This window comes from Castor canadensis, chromosome 6, assembly GCF_047511655.1.
Source record: "Castor canadensis chromosome 6, mCasCan1.hap1v2, whole genome shotgun sequence".
Classification (NCBI taxonomy): domain Eukaryota; kingdom Metazoa; phylum Chordata; class Mammalia; order Rodentia; family Castoridae; genus Castor; species Castor canadensis.
In genome coordinates, this window is record NC_133391.1 from 82,596,091 (window position 1) to 82,616,488 (window position 20,398).

Here is a 20,398-nt window from a genome sequence, read left to right on the forward strand (position 1 = left end):
ACTGGCTCTTCTCTCTTTTTCCAGACCTTCTTCTCCACTCTAGTTCATAACTTAAGGTGGATTCTGAGAGGCCTTTCCCGGCCACTCCATCAACAGCAGCCATGTTGGAATTGGGCTCCCCTCCCCCTTGAAGGTGGCTTACTGAAAACTCTCCATCCAACCCTAAAGAAAATAGACATCCAGCTTTAGCCATTTATTAGAAACTCCCCACCTGGCCCAGAGGGAATTAGCTACTTGTAAACCATTCTCTCAGAAGGGTCAGAGGGACGGTGAGGATTTTCCCATCCAGTGACCTTCCTGGGGCTTCTCCACCCACCTCCTTTATCAAGCCCCAGTCTGTAAGCAGTGGTGGGCTCCTGCTCTTGCTGGGGACCCCCTCTGCAGGCTTCTAACAATAAACCCTGTGCTGGAGTGAGAGCCATCTCCCCACCTATCCATTCCGTGCCATTCTTTCATTCTAACACATGGCGCCAAAACCCTGGGACAGCCATGTAGGTTCGACTCCCAGCTCTCCACTCGTGAAACCTGGAAAGCAGTGGATAGCAGCAGCTCTTCCCAGGTTCACTCTCAGACCCTGAGTAGAGGCTGGAGTTTCCCGCCCCCATCCCCACTGTCTCCCCCCCTCCCTTTCTCCCTCCCTTTCCTTGAAAAAACAGCAGGGAATGGGTAAGTGTGGACACACCAGCAAGGGTTTATTGTGGAGAAGCCATGAGGAGAAGGTCCCCAGCAAGAAAGCTGGAGCCCACCGCTGCTTACAGACTGGGGGTTGATAAAGGAGGTGGGTGGAGAAGCCCCAGGAAGGTCACTGGACGGGATAATCCTCAATGTCCCACTGACCTTCCCAAGATCCTGGCTTACAGGTGGCTCATTCCCTCTGGGCCAGTTGGGGAGTTTCCAGTACTTAAGATGGATGTCTATTTTCTTTAGGGTCGGGTGGAGAGTTTTCAGTAAGTCACCTTCAAGGGCGCGGGCAGTTCCAATGTGTCTTCCTTTCGTTTATCCTAACAGCTACTAGTTGGTATAGTGGTACATGCCTGTAATACTAGTACTGGGGAGGCTGAGGCAGGAGGATCATGAGTTCAAGGCTAAATCTCACTACATAGCAAGATCCTGTCTCAAAAAAAACAATAGCAACACACATACACATATATATGTGCATGTACCATGAACCATACCATTCTATTTCCTTTGTAACATTTATGAAAATCTACTATTTCATTGTGTTTTTATTTCATCAGAGCATAAGATCTATGGCAGAAAAGATCTTGTTTATTTTTCACACATAATAATGTTGGGCATCTCCAACATTATTTACCAATGCCCAGTACACAATAATTTGCTGAATGGATGATTAAGAGATGGGAGTTGGGACTGAATGCAAAAAGTTAGTGGCTCAAATAAAAGAAATCCTGGTTTAATATCAAGCTTTGGTTAGGTGAGATTAGAATTGGCTATATAAAATATACTGGCTGAATTTACCCTCTGATAGACACTTGCTGCAGAGGAAATTGGGATCTGATACGGATGGCATGTGGACATCACTGCACCCCATCTACTATTAAGACAGAGTTAAGGGGCTTGCAGCAAGCCATGGGTGTAGACTGTATGTCTCTTATTCCCTAATTATTCTTATTTCATTTGTTAGTGAATGTCCATTTTGTGTTGCTAGAACAGAATAACCGAGACTGCTTTATAAAGTAAAGAAACTTTTTTGGCTCACGATGGTGTCATCATCCTGGCAGAGCCTCTGGGCTGTGTCACAACCTGATGGAGAAGTAGAGAAGAAACTGGCCATGTGCAGAAGGGCCAAGTATGTGAGGTGACCTTATTTTATAACAGCCTACACTCAAGAGAACTAACTTGGCCTTGTGATGATGACATTAATCTATGAAATTCTCTCTTAAAAGCCCTTACCTCAATACCATTACATTAGGGACCAAGCTTCCAGCAGATGAACCTTTGCATATCCAAATCATAGCAGTGGATTCTGCATGCCTAGGCTCACTAAACTAAAGTTTTCACTGACTTGAAGAACTATGTTACTTGTACTCTCTGCTCATAGAAAATATTATTTGCCCTGTTTCATAGTGTGATTTAGAAGCTACACTAGGCTTCTCTGTGCCCTGTGTCAATAAAGGTTTAGTCATCCTTTATCAGGTTGGCAAGGAATAACAGTTTCAGCTCCCAATCTGGGCCAAGATCATTCCTGACTTCTGTTTTGCTCTTCTGTCTACCCGGGCCTCGATGGCATAAATGCAAAAGGCCCAGTTGGGGAACTCAAAAGGCCGGGGTTCCATTCTGCATTCTATTGTGTGCTTTGGATAGATCTCTATAACTCCTTTAAGTAAAACACTCCCATGAGAGAGCTTTGTATTAGCTTGTGAAAAAGGTTGCTGCATAGTTCTTAAGAATTAAGAGTCGACTCCATTCTTAGTAAAACCACTGAAGTGACATATGGCTATTTAAAAGTGCTTAATTAAAAAAAAACTGAAAACCAATTCAATACTGAAAACTATTTGGATGTCTTCTAATTAATATCCTCTGGCACACTCATTCATTTTCTCCCATCTCTCCACTGCCCCGCCCTGCCTTTTTTTTTTTTTTTTTGTGGTACTGGGGTTTGAACCCAGGGCCTACAACTTGAGTCACTCTACCAGCCCTTTTTTGTGATGGATTTTTTCGAGATTGGGTCTCAAGAATTATTTGCCTGGGCTGGCTTTGAATGGTAATCTTCCTGATCTCTGCCTCCTGAGTAGCTTGGATTACAAGCCTGAGCCACCAGGCACCTGGCCCATTTCCCCCTAAATAGCAAATTAATGGCTTTGGAGTTCCATGACTGGATCTTCTTTTCATCTTCTTTCTCTCCTTTCTTCTTCTTATATTGAATGTATGGATGCAGCTTTGGCTATCATTCAACTTTGTCCCTAAAGAAATATGAAAGTAAAAAAATTCTAAAATTATTTTTCTCTGAAAACACCAAGATTATGGCTTTCCCCTTCTCACTCAGATATGAATATTAAGTGTGACTTGAGGCTGCTAGGCTGTGTTCCTGCTGGATCTCTCAGCACTCTTGGTTGTGTTCTTTGAATGGATGCCACTCCTGAACTGTGATATCTTGACCCTGGGCTCCTATCAATTTCCCCACTTCCCAGACCCTCCCCTTTGGTTACAAGGCATTTCTTCTCACTCCCCATTCCTCCCTCTGAGATGTCCTCTGTCTTTGTCTAGTTACACATTTCCTTTTCGGTCCATAGATTGCATTCAAAAGGTTAAGATCACTTTAGATACAATCACCAACTGCTTGTAAAAGTACTAGGGGATTAAATATGGTAATATAAATGGCCACTGAACATGTAAGTGTGCTCACCTTTCAATTACCATTCAAGAGTTTTCACCTGCTGAACAACAGAACTTGGGCCTGTTCCATCTCTCTCTGTGTGTGTGTCTCTGTTTCTCTCTCACATCAACTGACCTCTGGATTATGGTGTTCACACACACAAGAGCAACAAAACACCTATGAGTGCTCAATATATGAAAAGATGAATATGTAAGCAGAATTATGACAAAGTTGAGCAACATATAAAAAAAACCCCAAACTACAGCAATTTAAGAACGCTCAGACTTTCAAGTAGACTCTTGAATGCTAAAGCATAGAAATCAGACCAAGATTTTAACATTCCTCCCTGCCACCTTTTCTCTTTGTTAAATGTATACTTGTCACACACTGAATAGAAATATCCCTGTTCCTATTCCGGAAAATGTGGCTTAATAGTCCCTATGAAAATCAATAGGCTCCAATTGACAGACACTTGAAGAAGTTATACTTCACTTGACACGCCTTGTTATCTGCAAGCTACTTTCCTTAATGTGTTCTGAGACCTCAGCTGGGCCCAAAAAGTCTATTGAAGCTGGTGATTTATTATTTGCCTCTCTATCATTGACCGAGATGACCTTACCTGCACTTCCAGAGCACACAAACAAGTGGTAAAAAGTAACTAATAGCAATGTTTAATAAAAGCATATCTTTAACCCAGATGGAGGAATCTACCTTCCTGTGTACAGCATAACAATCAGAAAATGCATGGCTGATGGTCAGATTTCTACGTTCCTAAAGTTAGATAGAAGAGACAGAGCATGGAACCTTCATTGTCCATCCCCAGAGTCTGTCCAGTTGAGGGTATAGTGACAAAGTACAAAGGACCTCCTTAGAGTTTGGTGATTCCCACTCATTAAAATGTGAGGTGGGCAGGTTTCCTCCTTTCAGCCCAAAGTAGTTTAATTTATTTTTAGGGTTTTTTTTTCCAGCTTTTGTTGAGGTATAATTGGCAAATAATAATTACACATATTTAAGGTATAAAATGTGATGTTTTGATTATATTTATGAATAACTACAAAATCAAGGTAATTACATATATGTCACCTCACCACCTTTTTGGTGGTGGTAAGACTATTTACAATCCAATCTTTTAGTAAACTTCAAGTGTACATGCATTACTATTAACAACACACTATGCTGCACATTAGATCTCCAGAATTTCTTCGTCTTTTAACTGAAAGTTTGTACCTGCGACCAATGTCTCCATTCGCCTCACCCTCAGTCTTCTATTCTGTTTCTATGAATTCAACCTTTCTAGATTTCACATTTAAGAGAGATTGTGCAGTTTTGGCTGCCCTTTGGGTTCATTCATGTTACTTCAAAAGCCAGGATTTCTTTCTTTTCTAAGGCTAAATATTGCCATATAGATCATATTGCCTTTACTAATTCATTGGTCTATAGACACAGGTTGTTTCTAGAGCTTGGTTATGGTGAATAACACTGTAATGAACATGGAAGTGCAGATACGTCTTTGGGAATAACGATTTTATTGCCTTTGGCTCTATATCTAAAAGTGGTATTGCTAGATCAGTAATTCTGCTTTTAATTCCTTGAGAAATCTCTATGCTGTTTTCCATAATAGCTATAATGATTTACATTCCCACCAATTTATAAAGATTAACTTTCCTGCACATCCTCAACAGTACTTGTCACCTTTGAATTTTTGATAATAGCCATCCCAAGGCTGATACCTCATTTCAGTTTTGATTCGCACTTCCCTGATGTTTAGTGAAGAAGATGAGTGCCTTTTCATATATTTGTTGTTCATTTGTATATCTTCCATGGAAACATGTCTGTTCAGATCTTTTCCCCAGGTTTTAATCAAGTTGTTTTCTTGTTATTGAGTTGTTTGAATTCTTTATATACTTAAGATATCAATGCCTTATTATATGTATGGTTTGTAAATATTTTCTCCATTCCATAAGTTGTCTTTTGATTTTGTTGGTTGTGCCTTTTTTTCTTTAGAGATGAGGGTCTCATTGTGTTGCCCAGGCTACCCCTGAACTCCTGGTGATAGGCAGTAGCAGGACATGGGTGATGGGGATATGGGAAGGGAACTCCAAGATGGGGAATCCTTGGTTCAGCATGTAAAGGTTGAAAGCCCTCTTCTCTCTCTCATGGCCTAATTGCTTATATACCACCAGCTAAACTTCTCTGGAGCTAGGCTTCTGGCTTTGCATTCTCGTGACAGGGAAAAGGTCTTGTGCAGACTGATAGGGAAAAGGTCAGATGAGGCCAGATCTTTCTCAAGATTAACCATGTTCTGGAAGGCACATGCATCATTTATGAGCCTCTACACCTGGCTTCTCGTAAAGAATAAAAGTCTGATCTAATCTGTCTAAGGTGGGCTACTTTGACTGAGAGTTGCCTTTTGCCATTACCATGTCATTATAATCTCATTGTACTTTTAAATTTTCTCCTCCCATCCCCTCATGTGTTTATCTTATGAGGTCATGGATAATTGACATGCAGAGTGATTCTTGAGATGTGTCTTAATTCTTCCACAACTTTCATGTCATTCACTCCCTGTAGGTTGGTCATGGGAAGAGACTCAATGCTCTAAGCCCCTTACACTTCGATAAAAGCCTATTCAGGCATGTATGCAATGGTTCTTCTTGACCTGTCTTTCTGAGATGACCCGCATTCACCTCTGAAAGTGGCTTTCACTATAAACTTTATTATTCTTAATAAACTTTGTTCTTATTTTCACTATGCTTTGTAACTTGAGTGAAATCTTCTCTGGCTCGATGTAAGAACCAGCGTGCTGACCCTCTAGTCATGCCTTTTGGTGCCATGACTCAGATCCACTGAGCGGTAACACACTGCTTGCCTTCCTCCTGTTTGGGGTTGAGACAGACTGACTTGTGCTGTCTGCCTCCATGCTGCAAATACTTTCCTCTTATCTGGACTCTCCTACTTTCACATTTCTCACTCAGATTTCCAACTGAAAGGTAATACGTTACGTATTCTCTTCTCTATTAGGGTGAGCAATGCCGCTGAAATCTGCTCTGCAAGCTCTGTACTCTGTTGATTCCTGTTCCTTTTTGTTTCTAACATGCTCCTGTCTTGGAATTGTTCAATCACGCTGTATATGTAGCTCAGTCTCACAACACTGCTACCTCTGCTATGCTAAATGTCATACTCTCCCTTTCCCCATGGGTACAAAATTGAATCTTGTTTTCAATATGCATTATCTTGCTGAGCAAACACCAAAGTCAGGAGATCTAGCACCTTTCCTGTTAGAATTGTCTGTGTGGTTTCTTCTATTGAACTTAATAGGACTGGGTTTGTCTGTCATTGGTCAGAAAAGTGGCTCATGAACTATGTTTATGAAGACAGACTGCATGTTTAGAACTCCAGAAAGGTCCAATGGATTCCTTTCCTGACTCAACAATGTTTCCCAAGGAATTCACCCCCTCCTTGTTTTCTTTCCTCTGCAAACCTCTCACTCTGTGCACCCAGTACTCTAAACTCCTGCACAGATTTTGCCACTCCACTCCCCACCACAAAGGAAAGCCTACACCTAGTATGGCTTGATTGCTTTCCTCAGACATTTTTTGTGCTGCTGGTTAATGTCCATTCAGTTCACAGTTCTCCCCTTTGTCTTATCCTGCTATCAATTATATAAAATTCCCTAGGTTATCAGAAACACCTGCCAACCCTCTGAGGGTCTGTCTCCTATAGGTCCTTATCCATCCTTGCATGAATCAGCTAGCTTGTCCTTACTCAAGTTTCTTTTACACTTAAGGGCAGATAAGTGCAAGGTTCTGATCAAGCAAGAATACTGGGATTGAACCTTGAGAAGGCCAGATACACCTAGGACTCCAGAATTTTGGATTCACTTCCTTGTGATAGAGAACCCATGAAGAAGGCATGCTCTCTCATGGCCAAATGTTTGAAACACCTACCAGAGAAGGATGCTTCATCCAGTGGGCAAAGCATAACTCCCTTGCATTCTTTAAAATGGAAAACACAGATTTGGCTCAGAAACCCACAAACCAAAATGCAGTAGTATTCAATGACATGAAGATAAATGGATTGAGATACCCTATACTCAAGCTTTCTTTTTCTTATAAGACCAAAAAGACTCATGCAAAAAAAAAAAAAAAAAGTGTCATGTAGATGACTCCCTATTAGCAGAACTACAACAAGAGCTACCTAGTTTTGGAGAGCCCCTTAAATTGGTTCCAACACCTTTGGCTGTGGGAGCCCAAGCTGAAGAGAAAAGAAAATTCCCACTTGTTGGTTTGTATTTGTATGTCTTATTTAACATGTCTATCTATCCCATCTGAAAGCTCTTTGGTTAAAAAAAAAAAATGTTGTAGTCACCTGTAAGGAAAATAATAAACTAAGAGGTTTAAGGAGAGAGATCTGCTATGATTTACATAAGAAAGAAAAGTCCTTTGTCCATCATGGCACCTCCCCCCAGAGAGAATTATAACAAAACTATGGTTGAAAGGATTATCTGAGAGAACACTCTGAACTAATATAATTATTTATATTGTTATCATGTGTGTTAATCTAGTAGCATTAAGCATCAGGCAAAAACATAATCTGCCCCTAAAATTCCAGAAAATAATCATCTAGCTACCCATGGGCATTAATCTTTCTCTTTGGCTACCCCTTCTAAGAAAGCCTGTTATCAAACCAGGGTTCTTATATCAGCCAGTTCTAATTAAAATGCATGCATTCAAGAACTAACTTTCAAGTTCTGGACTAAAAAACAACAAAAAGGTGTCACTTAAGCAGCTGCTATGACTCCTTTTTGAAGGCTTGCAAAGGAGATCTTAACGTTTGATTTTTTTAAACAAAGTATCTTAATCTGTTTAATTCTGTGATAAACAAAATTTAGATTCAACTCTCTTTTAAAATATATGGGTCTATTAAATATTATTAATGGTTTTATCAACCATTGTTGTATAGAGAAAGAGTTTAAGATTGCTTTTCTTACTGTGTCTTCATTGAACTATAAGGCTACTAAAAATGTTTTTATTTTATTGGGAGAAAAATTCTGTCTAAGTTCAAAAATTTTGCAAATTAGAAAGAAAAAACAGGAAACAACCAGAAAAGAAAGAGATAAAAGGAAGGTTCGAAAAAATGTTTTGAACCAGAAAGTTAAATGGAAAAAAGTGCTTTGGGATGAGGAAGGATAAGAAGAGTAAGGTTTGTCCTACAGGATTGTTCCAAAATGAAAGAAGAAGAATAAGAAAAACCAAACAGCTCTGAGGAAAGTTGCAAAATGTTTGAGTAGATCTTAAGAAAAGTAAAAAAGATGGAGCTTATAAAAAGTTCATGTGTGTGATTATAACAAATATAATTAAAAGGTTACATATAGGATTTTCTAAGTTCATGATTTAATGCACTGACATAGGAGCACCTAATTCTCTATGTCTATAGCAATGTGGCTATCTTAAGAATATTGCTCTGGTCTTTGTAACATTTACAAGAGGCTGACTTAGAGGACAAAGATTATGTTTCCTTAAGATAATAGCCTGAAGAACTCAGTGACTCCATCAAAAGACCAAACCTGAGAATCATGGGCACTAAAGAAGAAAAGTGCAAGTCAATGGGATACGTAATATATTCAATAAAATAATAACAGAAAATTTCCCAAATCTCAAGAAAGATTTGCCCATTCAGGTAAAGGAAGCCTCCATGACACCAAACAGACTTGACTAAAATTGAACCTCTCCATAGCATATTATCATTAAAACAACTAGCACAGAGAACAGAATATTGAAGGCTATAAAAGAGAGAAAACAAATAACATATAAGGCAAGCCCATCAAAATAACAGCAGATTTCTCAACAGAAACCCTAAAAGCAAGAAGGGAATGGAATGAGCTATTTCAACCACTGAAAAAAATAATTTCAGCCCTAGAATGGTCTACCCAGCAAAGCTATCATTCAAAACTGACAGAGGAATGAAAGTCTTCCATGATAAACAGAAACTAAAACAATATATGACCACCAAGCCACCACTACAGAAGATTCTACAAGGAATTCTGCACACAGAAGATGAAAGCAAACAAAACCATGAAAGGATGGGAAGTATTAAACTGCAGGAGAAGAAAAGACAAGTAATCACTACATGCCTATCAATATTAACACTGAATGTCAATGGACTCAACTCCTCCATCAAAAGACATTGTCTGGCAAACTAGATTAAAAGGAAAGATCTGACAATCTGTTGTTTACAAGAGACCCACCTTATTGACAGAAATAAACACTGGCTTTGAGTGAAAGGGTGGAAGATTTACCAAGCTAATGGCCCCTGAAAGCAGGCAAGAGTAGCAATACTTATATCAGACATAGTAGACTTCAAAGTTATATTAGTCAAATGAGACAAAGAAGGTCACTTCATAGTAATAAAAGTGACAATACATCAAAAGGAAATAACAATTATCAATGTATATGCACCCAATGTCAGCACACCCAGCTTCATCAAACATACACTAAAGAACCTAATGCTTCATCTCAAACTCTTAAAAAAATAAGAACAAGCTAAACCCAAAACAAGCAGAAGGAGAGACATAATAATAAAAAAAAAAAGAGCTGAAATTAATGAAATGGAGACCAAAAAAATCATACTCAATGAAAAAAAAAAACAAACCCTGGTTCTTTGAAAAACTAAACAAGATTGACAAGCCCCTGGCAACTCTGATTAAAATGAGGAGGGAAAAGACACAAATAATAAACTCAGAAATTAAAAAAGGGAGATAACAACAAACACTAAGGAAATCCAGGGAATCATCAGGGGTTACTTTGAGAACCTATATTCCAATAAATTGGAAAATCTTGAAGAAATGGACAAATTTCTAGATACTTATGATCATCCAAAACTGAACCAAGAGGATATTAGCCACCTAAACAGATCTATCATATGTAGTGAATTGAAGCAGCAATAAAGAATCTCCCAAAAAAGAAAAGTCCAGGACTTGATGAATTCTCCACAAGAATGAATACCAATACTCCTTAAACTTTTCCGTGAAATAGAAAGGGAAGGAACACTGCCTAACTCATTCTATGAAGCAGGTTTTACACTCATCCCCAAAAAGGAAAACTACAGGCCAATCACCTTAATGAACATTGATGCGAAAATCCTCAATAAAATAATGGCAAACTGAATCCAAGAACATATCAGAAAGATCATTCACCACGACCAAGTTGGCTTCACCCCAGGGATGCAGGAATGGTTCAACATACTCAAAACATTAAATGTAATACAGCATATTAATAGAAGCAAAGACAAAAACCACTTGATCATCTCAATAGACACAGACAAGCCTTCAATAAGATTCAACACCACTTCATGATAAAAGCTCTGATGAAACTAGGAATAGAAGGAATGTACCTCAATATTATAAACACTATATATGACAAGTCTATAGTCAACATCATACTTATTGGGGGAAAAACTGAAACCATTTTCCCTAAAGTCAGGAACAAGACAAGGGTGTACACTCTCCCCGTTCCTACTCAACACAGTCAAGAAATTCCTAGCCAGAGCACTAAGGCAAGAAGAAGAAACAAAAAGAATACAAATAGGTAAAGAAGTAGTCAAATTATCTCTATTCACAGATGACATGATCTTATACCTTAAAAACTGGAAGAACTCCACTCAAAAACTCCTAGACACCATAAATAGCTTCAGCAATGTAGCAGGATACAAAATCAACTTATAAAAGTCAGTAGCTTTTCTATACAACAACAATGAACAGATTGAGAAAGAAAAAAGGAAAACAAATCCATTCACAATAGACTCAAAAAAAATTATGTAGGAATAAATTTAACAAAGAAAGTGAAAGACCTCTAATGAAAACTATAAACCACTGAAGAAAGAGACTGAAGAAGACTACAGAAGATGGAAAGATCTCCCATGCTCATGGACTGACAGAATCAACATAGCAAAAATGGCTATACATGTTCAATGCAATTCCCATCAAAATCCCAATGACATTCATCAGAAATTGAAAAATCTATCCTGAAGTTCATTTGGAAATGCAAAAGACCACCACGAATAGCCAAGGCAATACTGAGTAAAAAGAGCAATTCTGGAGGTATCACAATACCCAACTTCAAACTATGCTACAGAGCCATAGCAATAAAAACAGCATGGTACTGGCACAAAAACAGACATGAAGTCTAGTGGAACAGAATAGAGGGCCTGGATATGAATCCATGCAGCTATGCCCACCTTATTTTTGACAAAGGTGCCCAAAACATACAATGGAGAAAAGACAGCCTCTTCAACAAATGTTGCTGGGAAAAGTGGTTATCTGCCTGCAGAAAACTGAAACTAGATCCATGCCTGTCACCCTGTACTAGTATCAACTCAAAGTGGACTAAGGACCTGAAACCTTGCAGTTAGTACAGGAAAGAGCAGGGAATACACTGGAAACAATTGGTATAGGTAAGGACTTCCTCAATAGAACTCAAGTGGCTCGGAAACTAAGAGAAAGGATTGACAAATGGGACTACATGAAATTAAAAAGCTTCTGCACAACAACAAAAAAATGATCTCTAAGTTGAAGAGGCCACCTACAGAATGGGAGAAAATCTTTGCTAGCTCTACATCAGAAAAGGGACTGATAACCAGAATACACAGAGAGCTCAAAAAACTAAACTCCCCCAAAATCAATGACCCAATAAAGAAATGGGCAACTGAACTAAACAACTTTTTTGAAGGAAGAAGTCCAAATGGCTAAAAAACACATGAAAAAATGCTTGTTATCCCTGACCATAAAGGAAATGCAAATTAAAATACAGTAAGATTCCACCTCGCTCCTATTAGAATTGCTACCATCAAGAGCACCACCAACAACAAATGCTGGTGAGAATGCAGGGGAAAAAAGAACCCTCATACACTGTTTGTGGGAATACAAGCTTGTACAACCACTCTAGAAAACAATATGTTTAGTTAGAAAACTAAACATAGATCTGCCATATGATCTAGCGATACCACTCCTAGGGCTATACCTGAAGGAATGTGATTCAAGTTACTAGAAAGGCACATGCACACCCATGTTTATTGCAGCTACTCACAATAGCCAAGCTATGGAAACAAGGTGACTCATTACACAATGGAATTTTATTCAGCCACAAAGATGAATGAAATACTGTCATTCGCAGGTAAATGGATGGAAATGGAGAACATCATCTTAAGCAAAGTTAGTCAGGCTCAGAAGGTCAAAATCTCATGTTCTCCCTCGTATATGGATTATAGACCTAAAACAAATGCAGCAATATTATTGGACATGGGTCACACACTAAGGGGAGAATGTATACAGGAGGAATAGGGAAAGGAAAGGAAACCAAAAACTCGATATGCTCACTATATAGAAGAAAATATAGTAATTTTAAACTGGCAGAGGCCACTTTGTGATGGGGACTAGGAAGTGGTGAAGAGGACTGGTAGAGATGAGCCAATTTGGGTTGTAAAATACATATGCATGGTAACAACACAAGGAATCCCCCTGAAGAGCTATCTTCATCTCAAACTACCAAATACACTACGTTTTTTCTTCAACAAAATCAAAGAACAAGAGGGTGGAACAGGCTCTTCCTGGAGACGGCGTGGGGCTGGGTGGTGGTGGCCCAAATAATGTATATACATGTAAGTAAATGTAAAAACAACAAAATAAAATTTTTAAAAAATGAAGAAGAAGAATAGAAGACAATTGCCTGTGTTTTCTGTGATTTTGTCAGGCTTTTCACTACTTAAGAAACTGAGAATTAAAAGGGTCAAAATTCATTTGAGTGTGTTTATGTCGAAGTCTTTTAAATGACCTCCTGATAACTGTGGTTAAAGAAATAACTATTATTTTATGTGATTTTAATATGTTAGTACCCTATCTGTGACTAAAATATGTAGAGGTATGTATCTAAACTTTATCTAAACATTATTCTTATAGAACATTGTAACTGTAGTCTGTTAACATTCAACAGAAGTACAACTTCTAACATTAGCAACCTGAGCAGCATTTCAAAGATATCAGGACATCACCTATAAAACAGAATTAAACTTAATGGACTCCAGGTAAGCCCAGTCTAAGAGCCACTCCTTCTAAACTTCTTCATTGCTTAAATTTGGCCAAATCGGTCTGATTAGCACAGACTCCCACCTGATCTGCCTGTCATTTCCCCTCCAACATGGGATGAGATTAGACCAACTGGGACATCTCATACTGGCAATGAAGGAAGACCTACTGAGATAACTTTCATGGCAATCACCCCCTGTAGGCTGGTCTTAGGAAGGGATTTAATGCTCTAAGCCCCGTAAGCATCAATAAAAGCCTGTGCGGGAATGTATGTAATTGTCGTTCTTGACCTCTCTAGCTGAGATGACCCACTTTGACCTCTGAAAATACCTTTGTATATAAACTTTACTACTCTTAATAAACTTTGCTATTACTTTTACTATATTTCACATCTTGCCTGAAATCTTCTCTCACAGGATGCAAGAGTTGGGATAGCTGTGATAACCCTCTGATCACACTGGGCTCAAGATATACTCCTGTCTCAGTCCCATGTAGCTGGAACTACAGGTGCCCTACCTCACTTGGCCAAATCCAGAAACCCTTTAGTTGTTTTTTAAAACAGCTTGTTCCAGTTCTTTAGTTTTTATTTCATTGTTTGTATTTTTGTTGCTGTTTCCAAAATATCGTCAAGATCAATGCTGTGGAGACTTTCTAGGAATTTTATGATGGAAGTCATAGATTTAAGTCTTTAAATTTCAAGGTCATTTTATATAGCATACACTATGAGAAAAGAGTCTAACTTCATTCTGCTCCAGGCAGATATCTAGTTTTCTCAATACCACTTGAAGAAACTGTCTTTTCCCTATTGTGTGTTCTTGGCATCTCTGTCAAACATCAGTTGAGTACAAATGTATGGATTTATTTCTGGGCTCTCTATTGTATTTTGTTGGTCTATATGTTTGTTTTTATAGCAACACAACACTGTTTAGATGAGTATAATTTTGTTTTGATCTTGAAATCAGTAACTTTGGTGTTTCCAACTTTGTTCTTTTTAGTCAAAGCTGCATTGGCTATTTGAGGTCTTTTGTGACTACACAGAAACTTTAAAATTATTTTATCTATTTTTGTGGAAAATGTCATACATATTATATAGAATCTGTAGATCATTTTGGATAATATGTACATATTAATTCTCTATTCTATGAGCATGTGCTATCTTTCCATTTCTTTGTGTTTTCCTCAATTTCTTACATCAATGTTTTATAGTATCAGTGCACAGTCTTGACCTCCTTGGTTAAATTTATTCCTAAGTATTTTTTTAACTATTGTAAAAGATTGCTTTCTTACTTTCTTTTTCACATAGCTTTTTGTTAATGTACACAAAGGCTAACATAACTGATATTTTGGCAGTACTGTTGTTTGAACTCAGGGCTTTCTGCTTACTAGGCAGGTGCTCCACTGCTTCACCCATGCCTCCAGTCCTTTTTGCTTTGGTTTTTGGGAACTAGGGTCTTGCTTTTTGCCCAGGCAAGCCTGGACCACCATAGTTCTCCTATTTTATGCTTCTTGCTGAGATGTTAGGTATGCACCACCATGCCCAGCTTTTTTCTGTTGAGATGGAATATTGCAAAGTTTTTTTTTTCCTTAGCATGCCGGGGACTGCCGTCCTCCTGATCTCAGTCAGTCTCCTGTGTACCTTGGGATGCCAGGGGCACTCCACCATGCCCAGCTACCAGTTGTTATGGTCACAGAATGATTAGCAAATCACAATGTGTGGTTCTTTTTCTGAGAACAGGATAAAAAATGAAGCACTTATAAAATATTTTATAAAATTTTGGGGGCATTTACATGGTGAATGGTCAATAAATTACTCAAGTAAAATTTTCCCAGAAACTTGTAGGTGACTTTATATTACAATCACTAAAATATAACAAAAATTGGATCTGGAAATGCTTCTGTATTAAGGATTTAGGCACACTTCTTGAATGGTAAAAATTAGAAAACAGCCATATGGTTAAAAAATATTCTAATCTAGGTATCACAAGCACCCAAGATCATGACTCATGATTCCTGACATCGTATAAGGGGAAATTTTTATTTCGTGCCATATTAAATTTTATTGATAAGAGCAATAAAACGTATACCAATTGTATCCATAAGAAGTATATGGTAATAATTGGGTGCTGCTCTCTACTCAATTTCAAATAAAGCCAATGAGAACATTAGAATTGCATAGGAAGAACTCTTATTATCATAAAATACCTGTGTGAATTCATTCCAAAAAAATCTTACGAATAATGTTCATCACTTATTACATTCTTCTTACGTACTGCAAAATATTTTACGTATATGACCTCATTTTAATATTTACTAGACCCAGAATCTTTACTGGGAACCAGATGTTTCTAAACCCACTATGAAGAAAGTAAGACTGACAGATGCTCTAAAATGTGTAAAGTCACAGAGGCAGACATGATCTTAAATGATCCTAAATGCAATCTATCTCAGTCCAGGGTTTCACTCAACTATTATACAACCATTCTTGAGGAATGAATCTTTTTTTTTTTTTTTGGCAGTACTAGGGCTCGAACTCATGGCCTCATGCTTGCGAGGCATGTGCTTTAGGCAGGCACTCTACCACTTGAGCCACTCCACCAGCCCTATACAACCATTCTTAAAGAGACTCAGAATACCTATTAATTCGGAATTCCCACACCAAGATTGACTCTCAAACTTCATATTGGCTATTTCACAAAAGGCATGAATTTTACAGTTAGAAGAATACCATCCTTTCCAGTTGAGCCTCACAGCTAGAAATTTCATCTGAAATCTGGAATTCAAATATCTATCTCCAAAATGCTAGGGACACTATAAATTATTGGTAAATATAACTTTTAAAAATTTCAATCACTTCCTTTTGAAAACAAGCCACATTTATAGGCTGAAGAATGGCCATTTAGATATACTTGGAGCTATGCCCTATTAAGGAAAAAAGCACAAGTATAATTTATGTGAGGCACTCCTGAAATAGTGACTCCATTATCACCATGTCATTCTTAAAAGTTTGATTTTGTTTAACCCAGCAAAATCTACTCTGCACTGAAGGTTCCATCTGTTTAATATGTTCTACTTTTGACACTTTCTTGAATATATACTTTTTCTTTTGTACATTTTTTACTGTTGTGCTGGGTTGGGGTACATTATAACATTTACAAAGGTTCTTACAATGTATCAAATATGTCATACTTGAATTCACCTTCTCTTCTGTACAATTTTAATTTTGGAATTTTCAAAAGTTGTGTAACATCAGTAAAAATGTTGCATCTTGTAAATAAATGGTCCTCACTAGTTACTTCTTTCAAATCCTTTAGTACCCCAAAATCTTTAGCCTAAGAAAGTAGATAATGTCTCAAAATCTTTAATCTGATGAAGTACTGTAGGAAATCTTTCTATGCTACTTCAATGTCATTTAAATATCATGTGACGTGGAGACCATGAAGTACTCATGCATGAAGGAAAAGTTAGCTTTGTTTCCTTCACCCTTGACTCATGATTTACAAAGTACATAGTACAAATTCCACTCATAATTGTAAGTCACTTCATTCTTCTATGCAGAATAAGGAGATATTTACGAGCAACAAAATGGCTCTTCCCGTAATCCTGTAACTATTTAGAAACAAAAAGACAGTCTCCCTCTACATGCAGGAGAGGGTGAATGTCACACCTAGTGATTTGATACCTTCTTCACTACGAGAATCTCTAAAACTAAGTGGGAAACAACAAACAAACAAGAAGGCACTTCAATGCACTTTCCTGTCACTTTCTCTTACTTGTATCAAAGCTTTATCTCCAACAATGACACAGGATTTTTTTTCCAACTGAGTAAAATGTTGGTTCAACAATCATTTTCTATCTTCTGTCACTTCAATACATATCTGTAGGAAAGTCTCTGATGTGTATCATCATGTCAAGAGACTGTAAGACCTTGAAATGCTTTCTGAATGCCCAAAAAAAAAAGCTCAGTTATGCTGAACAGGAAGGAAATCAATGATGGATTATGTTTTTCTCCAGAGTTTTCTTTAGAAAAATTTTCATATGTACTAAAATGGTGAAGTATCATCATGGACATTATTATACTGCCCTACACGCAATAATTGTTGGTATTTGCACATATGTGCCCCTACTTCACTATACATGTGCAAATGAGCACACACACTTTTATTTAGTCATTTAAAAGAAAATTGTACCCAGTATGACACTGGTTGATATGCATTTTAATGTATTCTAATTCTTTGTAATGTAGTTATCCATATATAAAGTATATGGTGTTATAGCTACATGTAAAATATATGTTAACTTAAAAATATTTTTCTTTTGATAATTACATGTTAATTTCCCACAAGGATATTTTATTAATCAAAATACCCACTTGTCAAAACCTGACAACTTACTTCATGCTCATCAGTATTAACTCCATTCTGTCCCTGACCACCAATGACACCTGCATTTTCTCCATAAGAGCCAGAGCTTTTGTCTATATTCCTGTAGATAAGTCAGAGCATTTGTCAATCACCCCGACATGTAGGGTACAATGGATTCTCAATAATGATAAAAGGTTTTATTAGGAAATAAGTTTCTTATTGCTAGTTTAAATTGAATCTGTCCTAAAATATTAAGCTGAGAGAAAAGAACTTATTATTTCCATAAAAGGAATTTGGGGAAACTTCTATAAAAACAGATCTTAAGAGATAACTAATGTTATCAAATAATTAATTGTGAAAGAGATAAAAAAAACTTTATTTGTAAATTAAGGAAGTTTCTTTGTACTTATTAATTATATTATATTCTTGAATATTGTGTGTCTAACTCATTTTTTGATAAAATATTGAATGGAATATTTTGAAATTCACCTTTCAGGACTCATCTGATAAATAGTATAATGGGTACAATTGTGTCCACCCAAAAAGAAATATCACCCTAGCTTCCAGTACCTCAGAGTGTGACCTTATTTGAAAATTGTATTATTGGACGTAGGATGTAATTAGTTAAGATGAAGTAGCACTGGTGTCCTTGTAAGAAGACTGATTTGGACACAGAGGAAAGATGAGAAAATACATAGGGAGAAGATGGCCAAGTGACAGTGGAGGCAGAGAGTAGACTGATGATCTAAGTGTCAAGGAACACCATAGATTGCTGACTCCTGTCAGGACATAAGGGCCCTCAGGAGGCGCTATCCCTGACATCTAGGTTCCAAAACTTTGAGAGAATAAATTTATATTGTTTTAAGCCACTAGTTTGTGATAATTTGTTTTACTACCCCTATGAAGCTAACTAGATATAATAGATAGAGAGATGATAGATAGATAGATAGACAGATAGATGACAGAAAGATAAATGATAGAGGTAGGCAGACTGAATTTAAATTTAGGACTCTTAGGTTTAGGCATAGCCATAAAATGAGGATCTGAGGAAGTGTCTGGAAAAGTAGCCCCATAGTTGTTAATTGAATCACATAAAATTACATTTTTGTAGGTCAAAAATAGTTTAATATCAAGGCAACTTTATGTGGTTCTACTTAATAAGATAGATTACATAAATAATTCAAGCTTTCTGAAACCCCCCTCATCCACAGGCATAAAACTTTTGCAGAATTCTCTAAGAAAATATTTCAGCTGCATCACTTTCCTTCTATAAATAGACTCGTAGCATCCATTCATTTCATTTAGATAAGGACGGTTCAGTCTCTGTAAGATATATGGAATTAAACACTTGAGGTCATTTGCTCTTTGAGGTTTTGCCTGCTATTTCTCTCATTTACACAACTCTGTGCATGGTTTATCCTACAAGACAATACTGGGAACTCCATGTAAGTCACATTCAAAGCCAAGGATCCTCTGGGATTTTCTCTCATTCCATTTGGCACATCAGTAACTGTGTTTGACAACATCTGCCTTACAGCTCCATCTGACACTTGGTTCCCATCCATATTCTCTTCCTGCCTGTCTTCAGAGGAAGATGTTTTTACAACAGAGGTGGAGAAGAAAAGGCAATGAGGATGAACCAGAGCTGTACTTTTCCAATGAATGTGAGTTAAGAACCACTAAATGTCTTCACCTCTCTCTTATTCCAAAGGTTTTTCTCTAAACTAGCCCTGTGCCTTTGGGGTTCTTGAACATTCACAAGTAATTTCTGAATGTTTATTTCCTAGCCTTTCTTTTTTAAAGTTTCCCCAGCTATGAAAAAAAAAAAAAAACTACTCAGAAAATTAACTGACAGGGTGGGGGGGGAGAAGGTGGGGGTGGGGTGGGTGGTAAGGGAGGGGGTGGGGGCGGGGGGGAGAAATGACCCAAACATTGTATGCACATATGAGTAATAAAAAAAGAAAGAAAGAAAGAAAAATAACTGACAAAATTTTTAACTGACAAGAACAGATGCAGCCAAGTCCAAAGATATTTGCTTAAGAGCACTGCGAAAGCATACCAATCAATTTATTTTCTTAAAAAGTAGGTACTTAATAGGAAATTTTATTTCATGAAAATTTTAATAATCCTTAGTTCAGATAAAAGTTTTTAACTATATGAAATCGATATAATGAAAAATCCAAACCTTATTAATCAAAACAATCCTGCACATTTTGAAGTAACTTAAACAACTGACTACACCAATCAGGAAATTCAGAATATAGAGTTTATTAGTAGCAATTGACATTTAAATTATTACCTACTTTGATTTAACTGTCCTTGTTATTTTGCTAAGGCTTTAAATTCCAACAGATTGTTTCAAAATGTCATTCTATTTCTACTTGACTGAAAATCCCGTGCCATTAAGCTCCTCATTATATGAAGTTCTACACTTTTCCTGTGCCAGACAATACCTAAACAGCTGGTGATATGAAGCTCCCTTTAGCAGGGGAAACTCCCTTATCTCAAAAGAGGTATCATTTCACTTCAAAATATAGGATACTTCTCTCTTCAGTTTACTTTACAACTGGGCTTTCAGAAATATATAGATTTCACGTATTTGTTCACATAAAATTTGACAAA

At 37.4% G+C, this 20,398-nt stretch overlaps 1 protein-coding gene across 3 annotated transcripts in view; it reads right to left on the reverse strand.

Moving 5' to 3' along the window:
- The window catches only part of Camk4 (calcium/calmodulin dependent protein kinase IV), a 225,262-nt gene that overhangs the window by 105,316 nt on the left and 99,548 nt on the right, over positions 1-20,398 (reverse strand). The window lies entirely within an intron of this gene.